Here is a 19306-nt window from a genome sequence, read left to right as displayed (position 1 = left end):
TATTGATCCTGGTCTGGAGTGGTCAGTGGCTGTCCTCAGATGGCTCCCTGTGGTCACTGTCTGGGTCATTATGTCACTTTACTGTAGATAGTAGAATGTATGTCCTAATGAGAGGATTATAACACAATGGTCAATATATGTGGTCAATCTAAATGACCTTAGGTGACCCTATACATTGCTGTCCCCAGGTGACCTGCAGTATATACATGTATAGTATTTCTTGTGACTGGTCATGCCTGAATGATCAGCACTTTGGCATATAACCTGTATATTAGGTGATTGATCATGCCTGGTTGATCACCACTGTATATAGCATGTGGAAAAGGTCATGCTTCATCAACTAACTGATGTAGTCAGATTGGTGACCAAATCTAGTGATCCCTTCTAGATCCCTTCTAAAGCCTTAGAACTAGTGGTCGGTATTGATTGGGTGAATAGGCTAAGCCAGGCAATTCAATCTCAATATTTATAATGGTCAAGGATTTGGTCAGTTTTACTTCAGTTGTCCAAGATAGAGATCTGCAGTATCCTATTTATGGAGAGAATGTGGTAGAACAAAGTCATGTGGATCTTCATGTTCTGTTCAATTTAGATCTGGCCTAATATAGAGATACGTTAGTTAGATTGTCCACAATGGGCCTAAATGGTCAGATATATGTCATTGTAATATGGTGGTCAATTCCTGGTCAGGGACTGGATCCTAGTCAAGAAGACTATATTAGTATCACACCAGGCCTAGCTGGTTTATACTCAACATTACTTAATTGAAAATTTTCCTGATGAAAGCATGATTGGATTTAAGGGAAAAAAACTTTATTAGGGAACATATATATTCCTTAAATTCAAAACTTAATTCTTTCCTATTTTCAGTTAAAGGGACATTCCTTCGTTTGAATAAAGTTTAGGTTGTAAAAATTAAACTTACTGGAAAATACATATTTTCTCCAAGTTGTAAAAGTTATAATCTTTACATTAATAAGGCAGTTTTACTCTCGAGATAAACCAAAGCTCTTTCGAGTATTGAGTCCTGAAAATTCTTAATTTTACCCGAAGTATCACTAATTACCACAAATACAGACAGTATTTGTATATAAGGATACACCTTTTTCTTGTACATTTCAGTGTTAATTTCATTACATGTAGGCACAGTCATTCATATAATCATTGTTCCGACATGGATTTCATCGAAAGAAATTGTGCATGTTTCTGATGTACGAACGAAGGAGTATCCCTTGAAGGACATTGATGAAACTTTGGCCAGAAAGGAGCTGGTCAATTTCCTTATTAGACTTATCAGTTCAGTATAGTACAAGTCTACAGTGTATATAACTGATACAACAAGGAATCTCTGTAACATAATGGGGTATATATATGGTCTGATAAGGATGTATCCTGTCCAGATTTTACTGTCCTGTAATTTCTACGAATGTTACATGATGGTTAAAGCTAGCGATCCCAGCTGGTACATGATGTTTTAGCGAGCTATGGCATCTCTCGCAGATTATCTACTCAATAACACAGACAGTTCTTCTGATAACATATAATTATTGTTATAAATATTTTACATTTTCAGTAGGGAATGGCTATCTCCGACTATAATCCTCATCTCATAAAATATATTTGTGTAACAGACAGATGATAAAAAACCATTTCTCAATACAAAACCTGTCCCGATGCAGTGATAAGAATGTGTCTATATATTATATAACATGCTGGCTGACTATATATATATATATATATAAATAATGTATGTGTAGATGTACACCTGTATATATCATTCATCGATAGTGGAGCATTGGCCTGGAAAGTCTGCAGGGTCATAGGTTCAATTCCCAGCGGATACTGACATATTTTTATTACCCATATATATATGTACACATGGGTATTACTTCATTTTTTATATTAATTATCGACCAAGCGGATCGTTCTCACAAACATAACAGTATTTTTGTCGTTTATCTACTAAATTTGTGTAACTGTTCCATGTTCTGTGTCTATATATGTGATAATTTGTAATTATCTTGATTTGCCTCGAAAAATTGACAATTTACTTGTCTGTTCTATGGTTATTAATTACTACTTGACAAAATATGTACACTTGTGTATATGTATCATCATAATATCAAAGTTCTTATCGTCCTTGTGATAGTGATTATATATAGGGAAGATAAAAAATATATTCTAGCATGTCTCTAGATCTCTCATTCAGATCCTGATGAACTTCTAAAAAAGTATGAATGAATTAGGGAGTTAATTGATAGCCTGTCCAACTCATCTGGACTGTCTGGTAAAATGGCCGTCATGATTTGGTAAAATAGTGAAAAACGTTGGAATCACCTGATACCTTATTTATTAAATTTGATCGCAAATATTAAATAGATATTAAACAGAAATCGTTTTTGGGTGCTTTAATGACTAAAATAATGTTTTAAATGTCATAGGATTTTCAACACCTAAAGTATGCAAATGTAACAACTAGATGATAAATGTATAGGGATTTTTTACTGATAATTAAACCTTTGAGACAACCTGATTTAAGAAAGGCTAATAAATCATCAGTGATCATTTTCTGACCCTAACAATTTTACATACAAAACAAGACTTCAGGTAATGTCACCAGCTGAGTCTAATAATTTCCCCTGATATATAACATGTAAAACAAGAGTCTTGGTGACCTAGATACAGTCAGTTTGACATGGGATCATGATGAGACAGTTCAGGTCATACATATTCAATAGTTACAATTTTTGTTTAGTGTTCAAACAGGAAGTAGAAACTGCCACTGGTGACAAAAAACTTCCCAATACCTTAAACTGATAAGGATGACTGACCCGTATTAAAGGCGAAGGACATGCTCATATCTACTCTAAACATTTGAATGAGAAACTGAAACCTTCCCTGTTGTAGGTTCATGAGTAGATACCCAGAAATGCTGCACTTTTGTACCTGTACGTGTCACAGGGAAGTCAGTCTGTGTAACCCAATCGTCTATCTTCCTTGTAAGACAAACGGTGTAGTTTGTATCTTGATTCTAAACGGAGTTTTCTTGTGTTACAGGGGACCATATCAGTTAAGACTGGAATCCCAGTGAAATGCCAGTATAACCAACAGAAAGGTGAGTACTTTTGTTATTCTAGATCGACAATATTTAACTGATATTTCATCTATACTTCAGGAATCACATTTCTACATGCTGCACACTATCTACTTTCAGACATTGATTACTGTATAGTTGATAATACCAACAGGGGATTTCTCCATATCCGCGGTCATTGAATATATATTACATGGTAGTGTGAAAATAAAAACCTGGCAAAATATTAATACCAAGAATTATAAGTATGAATTATCTATTAACAAAAATGTATAAATGAATTTTGCTTGATGGCTGCAAAGTTTGTATTAGATGGAATGTGTTATGCAAAATTTGATACCTGAATTTTCTTCTTAAAATTACTTCAGGAAATTTATTCATAAGGGAGTAAACATTTCATAGGTCAGCTGCTGGCTCTTAAGCCCTCTTATTATCACCAAAAAATGATTCAAACTGATATAATTTTGTTATCCGTGCTGAAACGCATTAGTTCGTTAATTTATTTCACCAGCAGTTTTACATTATAACCACCGGCATTAAAACTATGCCGTTTATCTTTTATAAAGATATTTCTTGTTAACTGTAACCTAGCTGATAACACAAAGCTGACCACTGTATAATATTGGTCAGGTGGTAACCAGTGTGTTGGACTACCTGTATAAAAGTTATAGATTTTATACAAATAAAACTGTCTGCCAACCAAAAATATTAATAACATATTTATAACATATTAATAACATATTTACATATTAATAACATATCTATAACTTAAAATTCTCATCAATAGATATATCTGGGACTATAGAGTTTTATTTTTAATGTCTTTTTTTAAACATGATCAAACTGTCAGGTTTATATACATTCATGGCTGTATTTCACATTAATGAAATGTTCAGTACATACTTCCTGACTGGACAAGTGGCCATTTCCTTCTTTGTTGAATTTGAAAATCAAACTTTTTTGCATCAGTATAAAGCTCTGTTAGCATTTAGAGGTAAAAATTAAATTAATATCACAGTAAAAGTTAGAATGGAAACAAAATTAAATAAAGAACATTTTGTCCAGTTTGTTATTAAGATATGAATTATCTCCAGATAAATACAATGTTCTCATATTCTTACACCTAATTATTATAACTGTTTTTTAATATAAAAAAGGGAACATTTTCAACAACGATTTTGCTGGCTGGATCCTAAATAGGGTAATGTGTAGTATTGTAGTTCTCCAGGATTCTGTAACTCAACATATTTGGCTCCTGGAAAAATGATAATTGTCAGTCAGATACTAACAAAAATATAGTCAGTGTTAAAAAACAATGTAACCGTAAATGTAACGAATCCTGTTTACTAGCCGACCAGAGGAACTGACCGCTGCTTTAAAATGTGCCGTATTGGAGTTGTTTGTGGACTTTTAAATGTCTTGGTGTCGTTCAAATCACATGAATTACCTGGACGGGTTAGTAGTGCCCTGGCAGACTATCACCTGGGTTAAGAATCTTATAGTCGTATCAATTTGTGGTCAGTACGGTTTTAGTGGTCACATAAATCTGCATTCCTAAGGCTGCAAAGAAAGGAAGCTTGGATGGGCACCAGTGACCTTTGACCCAAGCGATGATCTATTGAATTTCTGGGTCATTGATCTCAGTCCAATATTTCCCATGGTTAGATTTCAAATAACTTAATGTCAAGTTTTCATCATTTACTTTATGTGAAAAATATTACAATTCAGACTTATATATAACAGTATTTACTGGGCTGCAATATGATCTAACTGGGACAGTACAGACATTTGAAATTTTAAAGAAAAAAGCAAAAAATTGAATGATTTTTCTTTGAACACAGATTAAGTGTATTATACTTTAAACCCCTGTAAAACATGGTAAGGTTGGAATATATTTCCCCATTTCAGATATTAAGATTTATTAGAAAATGTTGGCATCTCTTTAATTTATCCAGACAAATTTACTGGTTCAGACAACACCTGTCTACTACAAAGCACCTTCTGTGTATCAATTACTCACAATCAACACAGGTACTGACCATTTACCTGGTCACCTGTTAACTGACCAGAGTTAATAGCCACTATAGGTGGCAATTATTGACCTCCTTTATCTTGACCAGTTCCATCTGCCAATTAACAGACTAGGTGGGTAGAGTACTCCACATCTCCCTGGACCTCACCTGGACTAGATAGGTAACCCCCCTCCCCCTGGACCTTACCTGGACTAGATACGTAATCCCCCCCTCCCCTCCCCCTGGACCTTACCTGGACTAGATAGGTAACCCCCCTCCCCTGGACCTTACCTGGACTAGATAGGTAACCCCCCCTCCCCTGGACCTTACCTGGACTAGATAGGTAATCCCCCCTCCCCCTGGACCAGATAGGTAATCCCCCCCTCCCCTCCCCCTGGACCTTGACCAGATAGGTAATTTCCCCTACCCCTTTATGTATTTCATTTGGAAACTTGTAAATGATTGCACCCTTCTAAAATTTTTGTTAGCAGTTATTAAGTTTTTTCTTCCATCAAATCTCAGTCTTTTTGGTTAGTTTTTACCTTCCCAGATATTTTATAATTACTGGTAATTTTAAGCTAACTGAGCTGGCTCTAATCTTCACTCATCTGGTGCTATCTTGTGTAACAGACTTTATGATCAGCTGTAGAAGTTAGAACAAATTCTCAATATATTGACCTAAGCTACTTCTAGGATGAGTATTTATTTTATCACTGTTTTTTATTTGAACAACTATGGTGGCATTGACTTAGTAAGGACTGTGCCATGCAAATATAGCCACAGGTAAATCACCGGTAAATCACCGGTATTGTCAGGTAATTGTGGAGGGTTATAAACATATGCTGAAGTGAGAGGTAGAAGGTTGTTGGCCCGAGTCTCTGGTTACAGACTTTGATAATGATTTGAACCGTCAGAAACTGTCAGGAAATAGAAACTATTATTTTATGTATTGTTTTTCAGTATGTGTATTTTTTGTTTAAATCTTGCTAAGACAATTATTGTAAATGTCTAAAATTTACATAAATTTGAAAATTTTGAGTTTTCGGAAGTTAAAATGCCCTGTATAAGGAATATAGTTAACTATTTTTTATGTAAAGGCCAGGGAAATTAAAAACAAAAAAATGCTATACTGCAATAATTTATATATTTCCCTGTAGAAATATAAGACTTTTTAGCTGTTCCATACTTTTGACCTCTACTTTTGAGGCAAACCCGATGACTTTTTATAGTTGTACATTTGAGGAAGGAGGATGAGGCACAGAATCTTCATCTCTCCTCTTAACAGAGTGTACATGTGTAGTTCAGACCTGTTTTACCAGGGTACATGACAGAGGTATACAAAGGAAATCATTCTAGATAAGTTCTTAGATTAATCTTATCAATATCATTAGAATATATATGATAAAATGACCAGGGAATCAACAGAGGTAAAAGCCAGATGCAAATTGGAGCAAATAATACGAAAGAAGTAAATTTTCGGACAATCATGGAATCAATAAAATATTGCCCTCTACTTAAACGCTGAATTGATCATGAATATGTACGAACTCTAAGAACCTTGCTTGTCTGCTAAGCGTCAGCTTAATCAAGCAGACTTCACAAGTAAAAATATCATGAAGAGGTCATGAAAAACTTGCATGCATAATCAATGCCGAGGTATGGCTGCGTGTCACGTTAGCGCGGCACTGTGCTGTGTCTGAGAACTTTTAAAAATGGCCCACTTCAGCCATAGTCGACTCTGATCAATCAGTCCAGTACGTTTGATGTTGTTAATTGAACGTAATCTTGAAATGTATTGTAAATTATGTAATTAAAGAATCTGTGTGTTTTGGTTAATGACTCAAAGTGCTATTCGTAATTAGTCAAGAATTGATTTTAACCAATTACAAAATACTTTTATTCCATGGAAATGGTGCAGGCTGTTAGTTGCAGAGTTGATGAGCAGCATTTTCTCAGGATACTTTTAGATGTAAAACCTCATTAAAACATTCATCCGCAATATTAAAAGTGTTTCACTTCTTCGATTTAAAGTAAAGAATATGGCTAATGTAATTTCAGCAGGCAACCGTTTAGAAAATAAAAATGTAACGAATTCTGCACTATGTTGGGAAGCCTGGAAGTTTTAGACAATTTAAATGAAAATAGAAATATTTAATGATCAATTCTAAAACTTTCTGAATCTACACTTGAGAAATTTGAATAATTTTGTTATTTATTTACAATTTAAGTAATATTAATTCAAAATAAGATTAAAAATAATTCACCGTTAGATTAAATCTAATTATTTTAAGGTTGATCAGTAAATCTCCTAGTGATTGATAAGGTAGAAAATTAAAATTGCTTAAATTCCGGATAATTTCCTAAGACCTTTATGATGCATTGGGAGCTGCTCATTCTGGGTATAATCCTTCACTGAGGAAAACGGTAGTAACAGAAGTCGCATCACAGCTACAGTTTGTTAATGGCGTTAAAAAGGTATGCATCGAGTCCTACAAATGTTTGGGATTGTCGAAAGATTTTCTAAATGGCAAATGCTTTCACACTGAAAGTACACACTGCCATTGGTAATTTAGGCAGAAAATGACACCTTGGAAACAAAATTGGCTATTACGAAGAGGACAGAGATTCGAGACGGAGAATACATTCTGTACTCTTCTTATTAAAGTGCAGGTGGAACAGTTTCCACACGTACATCACACCATCCAAAATTTTTATTGGACAGCTATCCTAGTACATTTTTTTCCTTTTTAAGTATTGAAGATAAAAAAAACCTGTGTTGCCATGACAACCTGTTTGAACCCTTCCATTTCTATTTCCTGTTTATTCTCATGTAAATCTCTTGACTAAATGTAATGAATATTTTCTTTTTAAATGCGGGATCACTCTCCAAATGACCCAACAAAGTAGCTGGTATTTTCTGAATGTAGTATTACTGTGGACTATAAGGAAGCAAGGACGACGACGACAATACCATGTCTTGTTGTGTAAGGATATAACAAATAGAATGGCAGCGTTTAAGGAAATAAAGATTTAAGTGCATATATTTTAGGGTTGGTTAACAGACGGAAGAAGTTGTACAGAAAGTTAAATTTTCTATTCACTGTATATTCATAGGGTAAAACAAAATGTCTGAACGTCTTTTCATATGAAGATTTCATTTCAACAGCAAATTCAATATGAGATCGTCACCGAGCAATCAGATTTGTATAAAACATTTGAACATGACAGAAGATTATTGGCAGGTTTTGTTCTCATGTCTGTGTTAGGTCATTGTAATTTTCTTCTACACAGTACGGTGAGGAGATTTCCTGGCAAGGTCAAATAGAAATCTTTTATTTTTCCAAAGACACCAAACTGTCAAAATAATTTGATTATATGTGTTCGAGCTAAGGTATCCTGCTAGAAAAGAAAGAAAGTAATAAATTTGTTTTTAATTTGTATGTTCATTCACGTGCAAATCTGTCTGTCATCACGGCATTAACTGCTCTAGACATAATGAATACAGCAATGTATTCTATAGAAAATCAAACGATTTGTCGGAGTGTTGAATTTGAAGATATATTTAAACACTATTTGTAGGTGATATTGCTTTCATTTTCTGTGATATTGTCTTTTATTTTCTTCCTAATCTGAATCTTTTAATTTGTTATTAGATAACTTCTAAAAGCTAGAATTTAGAAATTTCGTTTGGTTAATTAATTGTTCTAAATTGCTATAGTTAAACTTTGTATTATCATAATGAAATATCTTCTATAAACTAGACTATATATCACTTTCCTTGTTAGTATTTAGTCACAATTCCAACTCATTTTCAATTTCCTTGGTTTTGTAAGTAAAATTTCTCAACAAGATTCTTGTGACCATTTTATCACGCATGTTGACATTGGTTCGTGTACTGATAAAAGACACTAGCGTCCTGGCTAATAGAAAAACTGATCGGTAATAAATTGACAAGACATTATGATGTTTGTAAATGTGATACAGGTTATATTCTTGTGATTTTGAGGAGAGGGGAACTCGGAGTGCTACGGAATGTAACGAATATGACTCATGATGGGATAGCACCATTTTGGAATAAATTGTTGTCTGGCCAACAAATTGCTTATATTCTTTACATTGGTGTGAAGTCGTGTATTCAAGGTATTCTGATTGGTGTAGGACTAACTAAAGTAAAGGGTGAGAGGAATGTAGAGCAGGCTGTAGAATGACATATTGTCAGATGGACTTGTCGTGTGAGGTTGTATCTTATAATCATGTGACTTGTTAGTGGTGATATATAGCACCGTGGGAGTCGAGTATAGGGTTTGTACATAACACCTAATAAGGACACTAGTGATGGGTTTAGTGTTAACTTTACCAACATACATTGTTTTGGTTATTTTCCCAATAAACCAAGAAAAGAGAAACAAGGGTAATTTTTCCTATTTCCAAATTCCTTATATATGAATAAATTTTCTAGTAAATCCATCAAATTGACTTGGTAAAATATATAATCTTACACTGAAATAATGTTAAATTTTATAATAGATCATGATCATAGTATGTCAAGTATGGTACCTATCTAGGGACCCCAAACAATTAGTATTTGTACCTGTCTATGATATTGGGCCAAGAGTCATACAGGTACATTATATACCTGTCTATTGGGTCCACAGTCATACAGATACAGTATACACCTGTCTATTGGGCCCACAGTCATACAGATACAGTATACACCTGTCTATTGGGCCCACAGTCATACAGGTACAGTATACACCTGTCTATTGGGTCCACAGTCATACAGGTACAGTATACACCTGTCTATTGGGCTCACAGTCATACAGGTACAGTATACACCTGTCTATTGGGTCCACAGTCGTAACAGGTACAGTATACACCTGTCTATTGGGCTCACAGTCATACAGGTACAGTATACACCTGTCTTTTGGGCCCACAGTCATACAGGTACATTATACACCTGTCGTTATAATTGATATATATATGTAGTTGGGTTATGGTTTTTTATTGTTTTATGGACAGCCCCTGTGTGTGAGATACATGTGTGTTGTATTTGTCTCCATGTCTGTCTCCTTGTCGTAGTGCAGAACAGATGCTTACTGCAGAATACACCCAGCAGGACACACCACCAGTCATAACAGGCAAATCAGTCTACCCAGTCCCAAAGTGCTGAGCGCTAAGCAGGTTTATAGACTCTGGTTTGTCTTGGCCAGCTAGAGGACAGAACCCAAAGCCTTCCTTATGGGACAAAAACTAACTTATGGGCCAAAAGTGAGGCCATGTCAAGGGAGACATTAGGAAGAAGGAAGCTGTAAACTTACATTGTAGGAACGAGTCAAATGATTATGAGTCTGGTGAATACACATTATATTACCCTTACATTTAGTCCCTGTGTATGAGAACCTGTGAATACACATTATATTACCCTTACATTTAGTCCCTGTGTATAAGAACCTGTGAATACACATTATATTACCCTTACATTTAGTCCCTGTGTATAAGAACCTGTGAATACACATTATATTACCCTTACATACATTTAGTCCCTGTGTATAAGAACCTGTGAATACACATTATATTACCCTTACATTGAGTCCCTGTGTATAAGAACCTGTGAATACACATTATATTACCCTTACATACATTTAGTCCCTGTGTATAAGAACCTGTGAATACACATTATATTACCCTTACATGCATTTAGTCCCTGTGTATAAGAACCTGTGAATACACATTATATTACCCTTACATTTAGTCCCTGTGTATAAGAACCTGTGATACCCTGCGTATAAGGACCTAGTGACTTCCTGATCCCTTGACAGCCCTTTGAAGGACAAGAGCATCATCTCTCACCCCTAGGCCGGTCTGACCCATCCCTGAGCCTGCATAACTCTCCCTGAATCAAAGGCCTCCCTATGTGTGTGTGCTATAATGACTTCATTAGATGTAGATAAAAAGACTTCAGGGCCTCCAGTATTAACAGCTTCCCAAGGATCCATTTAACATATTCTCTCATTTAACAACTTTACATATCTACTATAACATTTAAGGGGAAAGATCAACATGAAATCACTTATATTTAATATTATTGGATTTAAAACAATAAAGTTCAGTTTTGAAAATGGATTTTCATATCCGTTTCTGAGATGTGATCTGCTGTTGAGCCGGTGTGATTGAGGCTTAGTAGCTATCAGAAATAAGTTTTCAAGATAGCGCCCTAATGGAGACTTGTCTGATTATTCCCAAACTTCATAGACAGCTAGATATGGACCTTAGATCATTGAATAATATGATTTGAATCTTCAGAGATTACTTACAAGTCCAAATCTACAGGCATGTTGAAGAGGTCGTCAGAAGCGGGTCGAAGGCCACTTCAATTTTTTTCAAACAAGAAACATAAGAGATTAATGTATATGTGTATTTGGTGTAGATAAAAGATGTAATGTTAGCATAGGATCGCGTTGAGATAACGATACAGATGCGTACCTGTACTATTACAGGTAACTGCATGTAAATTGAGGTAGATATTTATCTTGCTATTTACTGTTAGATTTCCATGCGGCTGGATATATGCAGTATGACTCACAGCAATGACTATAGGTAGCTTGTTCCAGCCACGCTTTGTCACTGATGGTTTTAAAAAATATAGTCTGAGTCTATTGAGTGTTTGAGTCACATGCTGTTTTGTCTGGAGCTGTTGTGTCGTCTTGGGACCTTGTCATCATTCTTGCAGGGCTTGGCGGTTGCTTCGTTTCAATATTTATTCCTCTGCTACAAGTGGATCTATATCCTTGTGTTAGCTGACATCACGAATGTGTGTCCTTTTACAAGAAATCTCTCCCTCTAGTCTGTAAAGCATATTGACCGTGACGTCACAGTGTACACCTGAACAACGAGATTTGAACTGGGACAGCTTGATAAGACAGACAGACATGTGCGAGGAAAGGTGCATCCAAGTATGGTCCGTGTGAGACATTTTTACAAAAGTTGTGATAAGGAAAATTAATGGTCTTCTGCATGTCTGCAAGGTAAGGTTTGTCTGGTTGTTAATCGTGTATACATAAATATTCAAAAAATATTTTAAAATTATTTCATGGGACTAGAATTTTTTCACACGGAGCAAAAGCACATGATTGCTAGCAAGGGGGACACATCTTATTCAGGGTACAGGTATCAATATGTACCATACATTTAATTTTATAATTTTCAGTTGGAAAAAAATTCCATATCACACGTTCGTTTTAAGTTCTTAGTCAGATATTTACAGATAGAATGCATAACGGCATGCTCCGGAGTTTGATCTGATCTAATGATGTAGTGTTATATTCTTAATACATTACAGTAAAAAAAAATTCAAAAAGAAAAATATATCTTTCTTAATATACATTGATATACACAGTGTGCAAGTATTTTATAGTTCATGTACATGGATGTTTGTTTCAAATTAGAATCGCAGGCTTTTTGTTTTGAACATATTTTTTCATTAAAAAAGTCTATTGTAATTTTGTAGCACTATTATAATGAGAAGTGTCAAGTAATTCAGTAGGAAGTGTCTTGTGTGAGATATCTCAGTGTCTTAATAAAATCGGATATGATAAATATCTCCGACTGCGATATTGATTTGAGTTAAAATTATGAACGAAATATAATGGATCCTGGAAATATCTTTCTGTCGATGTTACGTAATATTAATAGTTCAGATATCATAACGTTTAGTTTTCAATGAAAACTATCAAAACAGTTTGTTCATAGAAATGTATTTCATTACAACACTGACAAAATACTATTAGCGATATTAATTCTGAATCTGTTTTATTGGTTGGAAAATGAGTGAAATATAATTATAGACATTTTCAGTATGTTATTCCTGGAAACTACATCGCCCTAATAATCACATAACATTTTCAGAAATTTGATTTCCACTAAAATTTAATTACGTTTCCATTTGTTGGCTCTCTCTACGCCCTTTCCTTGGCATCTAGATATGTTGTTGACACGTCTTTCTGCACTCTAACGCTGTTCCTGGGATTCCAAGCCAAAGTACAGTCAGGCGCATATTTCTGTAATGGTTTTTCACAAAATATTCATGTATTTTCATTTCCAAGCACTTTCTTTATCCTTGGAATCCGATGCAGGTCTGCAGGTTTCTATCCAATTATGTTCTTAACTCAAAGTCAATTAGATTTCCGAATGTATTTCTGGAAAAATGGATTTTAAATATTTAAATATGAATATAGTATTAAGGAGGTATATGACTGTAAGTAGATATATATCGCTATTTACTTTTGCAGATGTAGACACCTTTTAAAATAGGTATCAGCTTTTATTGCAAACCAAGTCCTCAGTATGTTTAATTCTAATAGAGAATGGAAGAAAGTATTCCATTCCTGTTGATTGCATGCTTGCATGCCCTTCTCCTGGCTAGGGAGAAGAAAGAGTGCCACTGACCCGGACTGTGGCCACCCAAGTTTACAACAGTTACTCCTTAATGATGGGAATATTCTATTTAAGCCTTATCACTTCCCAGAAGTCAATTATGACTTATGATATGTTTATTGATAAATACATGTACTGGGTATGTGATGAGTGGTTTAGAGTTTTCATTTTTGTTGGTAGTACCAGCAAAACAACCGCAGTCCAATTCACCCTTAATGCTTTCTAAAAGTAATATGGACTTGTATATAGTTAAAGACATATGATTTCGGTCCAGTCTAACAAATTATCTCTTCGTGAACCTCTGCATAAAGAACACCTGCCTATATGGACCACTTTCCCTGCTCCCTTGAGTAGCCTTTGTAAGTTGACTATATTTGTAATTTTTTTATCAAAATCGACAATTGTTTTACTTCACATATTTGTCAACCTCCAGTTTTGGAAGGATACTTCTTCTCTTTCAGTGTAATCATTTGATTAGTTATTTTTGTTGAAATTTAAAGACAGCGTAAAGTATGGCATTTAAGGGGAGATAACCCTACCAAATTATGAAAGTACTGTATATTTGATTATTTTGACTACTCATAAGTAAGAATAGTGGGACAACCAGGACAATGATATCCTTGGTGACTAGATAAAGACCAGACTTAGGCTGTCTTCCCTTCCATCCTAAGAACATTTTAAATATTTTAATGTTTCATTGTTAATTGTCCGAGAAATAGATTGTTTAAAGTAATGATAACTGTAGATTTCATACAAACTAAATGGTGATTTCTTCATGCAAATAGGTTTAAAATATAGCGATGTGCGAGCGTACTACAAAAAATATTCTATGATTATATGTTTAAAAGTTTTAAAACACTGTTGTTTGTAAAGAATGCTACACAGAGAAAGCCAAATGGAGTCACGTGGCTGCATGTCAGTAACGAGTCTGCTCAATGTTCTGCTTTCGAGCGGTAACACATGCACTCTTGAAGGACCTACCTAATAGTGATGTTTCTGTTTTCACTGATTTCGGTATTAACAAAACCAAGTTGTGGACACTTTTAATTTTTGTAATTAAGGGGAAAAATTATACTTGATAATACTTTCCAACAGTGATTTTTACTATTATAGTCCCTTTAAGTTCAAACTTGGGAGGGTCTGTCTGTGGTGATTAATTAGTGTTTTATTAGATATTGCTTCCTTGATGGGTTCCCTGTATATACAAGCTGAACCATCCATAGTGATCTGACTGTCATTGCGTCAGATACTGAACCTTTACTGACAGATCTAATGAACACAGGTCTCTCTTTCTTCTTTACTTCTCCTCTTAACACAGATATTTTAATTCGTTTTTTTCTTAAATGTGATTGCTGCAAGTTTCCATACATTTTTTCCTTTGATGATGTTTTTGAAATACCGGAACTTGAGTGCTACAAGGTTTGTTGAGTCAATAAATATACAGAGTTTGCACCAGAAACATGTTTATAATGTGAATCGACAGTGTGAGAAGGGTCAGCATTCTGTGAATACTTACAGTACACATGGGGTGTTATTGCGGTTCCGTCATCATATTGGTACAACAATAACTACTGTTCTGAACCTAGTAACAGAGGGCGCCACAGTCACATCATTACATCATGTCTATAAATAGATTCTTTAATGTTCACCTGCAGTATGTGCAAATGTTGGTCTGGGCTTGGCTAGAATTATCATATATTATCTTTGATTGGTTTGGATTTTGTTGTCCCTGATAAGCTGAACAACATGGTCTGAATCTCCGATTTTGTTGTCCCTGATAAACTGAACAACATGGTCTGAATTCGTCTGAAGTGACAGGTCTAGATCTGGACTACACTGAATCAGGTCTACATTGGGTTTGACTATAACCTCGATGATAAGGATTGGTCTGGGATAGTTTAGACTATCAGTATTAGATTTCACTTGGATCAGACTACACTGGTCTGGGTTTGACTATAACCTTGATGATAAGGATTGGTCTGGGATAGTTTAGACTATCTGTATAAGATTTCACTTGGATCAGACTACACTGGTCTGGGTTTGACTAAAATCAGATATATAGATCGACCCAAGACTGGTCTGAATTGGACAAAAATTAGCTAGTAAAGATAAAATAAGGGTCTTGATTAGACTATGTCTGGGTCAAACTGAGATGGTCAGACTGAGTATCAGACTTAACTGAGATGATGGTTACATGTACTCTTTAGTGCATTACTGCACTACACGGCACCGCACTGCGCCATGTGGTGTGAATGTTTTGGTGTTACCTGAGTTTGAAGTACTTTTAAACACTGTTGTTGGCTACTGGTGGTGGGACTTGTGTAAGTTGTAGGTAAAGGGCTGCTTTGTTTTGGGTGATACAATAGCTGGTGTTAACAGTAGCGGTATTGTCCATTGTGTTCTAATCTACAATAATGAGTGGTGTAGATATGAGTAAGAATGTGTCACTATTGTGGTACATAAGAACACTCATCGTTACATTTGTATACACAAAACTGGTCACAATTTTTTTTTAGATCCTGGCTGTTTTAAATACAGTTAACTACTATATATTAAACACCAGACTGGCACTGTGCACTATAATTGGGAAAGTCTTTGACACTACATGCTGGTCCTGGATGTATGTAAATGCGGGACGGATACCGTAGGATATCGTTCAGGTATCCCAGGTAATACATCATTCTTTCTGTACCCTATGGCTTGTCGAGTGTATGGATCTACAGTTCCAACGTAATTTATCACCAAATCTATAATCTAGTGTTATAAACATCATTCCAGGCTCGTCAACCCTGGCATTTTCAAATTCTATAATTTTTTGATAATCTTAAAATAAATTTCTCGGACATCGTTCAAACAAAGGAATAAGTTTGAACTTTGTTTATGTTCACCTGAAAATACAGGTGTTTCTAATCAATGGACTAATTTCTGATGTGTCAAGCAGGCTAGTAGGAAGTCCTATTTTATTATTGCCTGTATCAATGTATCTATTGATGATTGCATGTCAAACTGTCATGTTTCTTAGCTAGATGTAAGTTTTTGTTTTGTCTTGGGCCACTCCATCCATATCCAGCCATCAGTGACGTTCATTACCTGGTAAACATCACAGGTCCTCTCACGCTGTTATGTACTAGTACTTTAATATACATACAAGATGTACATCGGAAGAGATATCGTCCTTAAATTTACATGAGTTATTTATGGTTTTCTACATATATTTTTCGGGTGAAGTATTTTTATTGTTTTGTATTATTGTTAAGACTTTAAGTTATACTTTTTGACTCCCACATACATTAGCTTATGACATTTATATACAATTTATTTAGGATCGAAGGTCACAGTCAGAACTCAGGGATTTAAAGATTGGTTAGATTGACAGCAATCAAATGTAAAATGTTCACTGTGTATATGTTAAAATATTGAAATTCAGACATTAAAATTACTCGTATTTGAATCAAAAATTACTATTTAAAAACAGGAAAAACAGATATGGTTTTAAAATTACAGAGTGTTCCTAAAATCTCCTTTTTAAAATATTCTTTTTTGTTTAGCTAAAGCTTACCAGGTATTCTGGAGTTCTTCCTGTCATCAGCAGGCTACTACCAGTCACGGCAGCTTAGATTTTTTGTAAATGCAATTGAGCTGATTATCAGAAATGATTGTTAGTAAAAAAAATTACAAACAAAAAGGATTAAACTCCAGAAAGAATTAAGTTGTGTAATGATAACTGTTAATCTAGTATATCAGACTGTCTGTGACAAGATGTACAGTTGGGCAGTTATGGGATCCTGGATGATGTAATGTCTACTGTGAAGGCGACAGGGCTATTCCAGATCGTTGATTAATGTCCTATTAAAATTGATAGGGAGCAGTTAAGGTTATCTTGTCTTAAGGAAACATGAAATACATGTTTTTAAAAAAATACTTTGAAAGTTTATCTAATTGTTTTAGGTGTAAAAAATTCTTTTTTGATGGATAGACTGACTCAACCATCCATCATTTTCCACGATATACTTCCCTCCCCCTCTCAGCTTTTTGTTCTGCTTGAGTTGAATCCTAAAGTGTCTCCTGATGGATGGACAAGGGACAAAAGAAAACATTTGTATTAAATGGTTTATCATTAAGAACTGTAGCGAACTGTAAGGGAGAGTCTCACTGATTTAGTTGGTACTTATATATTACGGTAGTTGATTCTGACACCTCTCCCAAGGTACTTGTAGATTCTGACACCTTTTCATTGGTACCTGTAGATTCTGACACCTCTCCCAAGGTACCTATAGATTCTGACACCTCTCCCAAGGTACCTGTAGATTCTGACACCTCTCCCAAGGTACCTATAGATTCTGACACCTCTCCCAAGGTACCTGTAGATTCTGACACCTCTCCCAAGGTACCTATAGATTCTGACACCTCTCCCAAGGTACTTCTAGATTCTGATACCTCTCCCAAGATACCTATAGATTCTGACACCTCTCCCAAGGTACTTGTAGATTCTGACACCTTTTCATTGGTACCTGTAGATTCTGACACCTCTCCCAAGGTACCTATAGATTCTGACACCTCTCCCAAGGTACTTCTAGATTCTGATACCTCTCCCAAGATACCTATAGATTCTGACACCTCTCCCAAGGTACTTGTAGATTCTGACACCTTTTCATTGGTACCTGTAGATTCTGACACATTTTCCTTGGTACCTGTAGATTCTGAACCCTTTTCCTTGGTACCTGTAGATTCTGACACCTTTTCCTTGGTACCTGTAGATTCTGACACATTTTCCTTGGTACCTGTAGATTCTGAACCCTTTTCCTTGGTACCTGTAGATTCTGACACCTTTTCCTTGGTACCTGTAGATTCTGACACCTTTTCATTGGTACCTGTAGATTCTGACACCTTTTCCTTGGAGATTCTGACACCTTTTCCTTGGTACCTGTAGATTCTGACACCTTTCCATGGTACCTGTATATTCTGACACCTTTCCATGGTACCTGTAGATTCTGACACCTTTCCATGGTACCTGTAGATTCTGACACCTTTTCCTTGGTACCTGTATATTCTGACACCTTTTCCTTGGTACCTGTATATTCTGACACCTTTCCATGGTACCTGTAGATTCTGACACCTTTCCATAGTACCTGTAGATTCTGAACCCTTTTCCTTGGTACCTGTAGATTCTGACACCTTTTCCTTGGTACCTGTATATTCTGACACCTTTTCCTTGGTACCTGTATATTCTGACACCTTTTCCTTGGTACCTGTATATTCTGACACCTTTTCCTTGGTACCTGTAGATTCTGACACCTCTCCCAAGGTACTTGTATATTCTGACACCTTTTCCTTGGTACCTGTATATTCTGACACCTTTCCATGGTACCTGTATATTCTGACACCTTTCCATGGTACCTGTAGATTCTGACACCTTTCCATGGTACCTGTAGATTCTGACACCTTTTCCATAGGTACCTGTAGATTCTGACACCTTTTCCTTGGTACCTGTAGATTCTGACACCTTTTCCTTGGTACCTGTATATTCTGACACCTTTTCCAAGGTACCTGTAGATTCTGACACCTTTCCATGGTACCTGTAGATTCTGACACCTTTTCCAAGGTACCTGTAGATTCTGACACCTTTTCCTTGGTACCTGTATATTCTGACACCTTTCCATGGTACCTGTAGATTCTGACACCTTTCCTTGGTACCTGTAGATTCTGACACCTTTTCCTTGGTACCTGTAGATTCTGACACCTCTCCCAAGGTACCTGTATATTCTGA

At 35.6% G+C, this 19306-nt stretch overlaps 1 protein-coding gene across 13 annotated transcripts in view; it reads left to right on the top strand.

The window, feature by feature from the left end:
• Positions 1-19306, top strand: part of LOC117341986 (muscleblind-like protein 3) — a 178784-nt gene that overhangs the window by 34102 nt on the left and 125376 nt on the right. For 12 of the 13 annotated variants that reach the window (XR_004535727.1, XR_004535726.1, XM_033903913.1 and 9 more), the window contains exon 2: positions 3058-3115. The gene's annotated coding sequence lies outside the window, so the exon portion shown is untranslated. Of the gene's footprint in view, positions 1-3057; positions 3116-11840; positions 12132-19306 lie in introns of those variants that run through there. The other variant, XM_033903904.1, reaches the window with a different exon arrangement.

Source organism: Pecten maximus, chromosome 14 (assembly GCF_902652985.1).
Source record: "Pecten maximus chromosome 14, xPecMax1.1, whole genome shotgun sequence".
NCBI lineage: Eukaryota > Metazoa > Mollusca > Bivalvia > Pectinida > Pectinidae > Pecten > Pecten maximus.
Note: the sequence above shows the minus strand (reverse complement) of the source record. Positions and strands in the feature narration are given on the sequence as shown.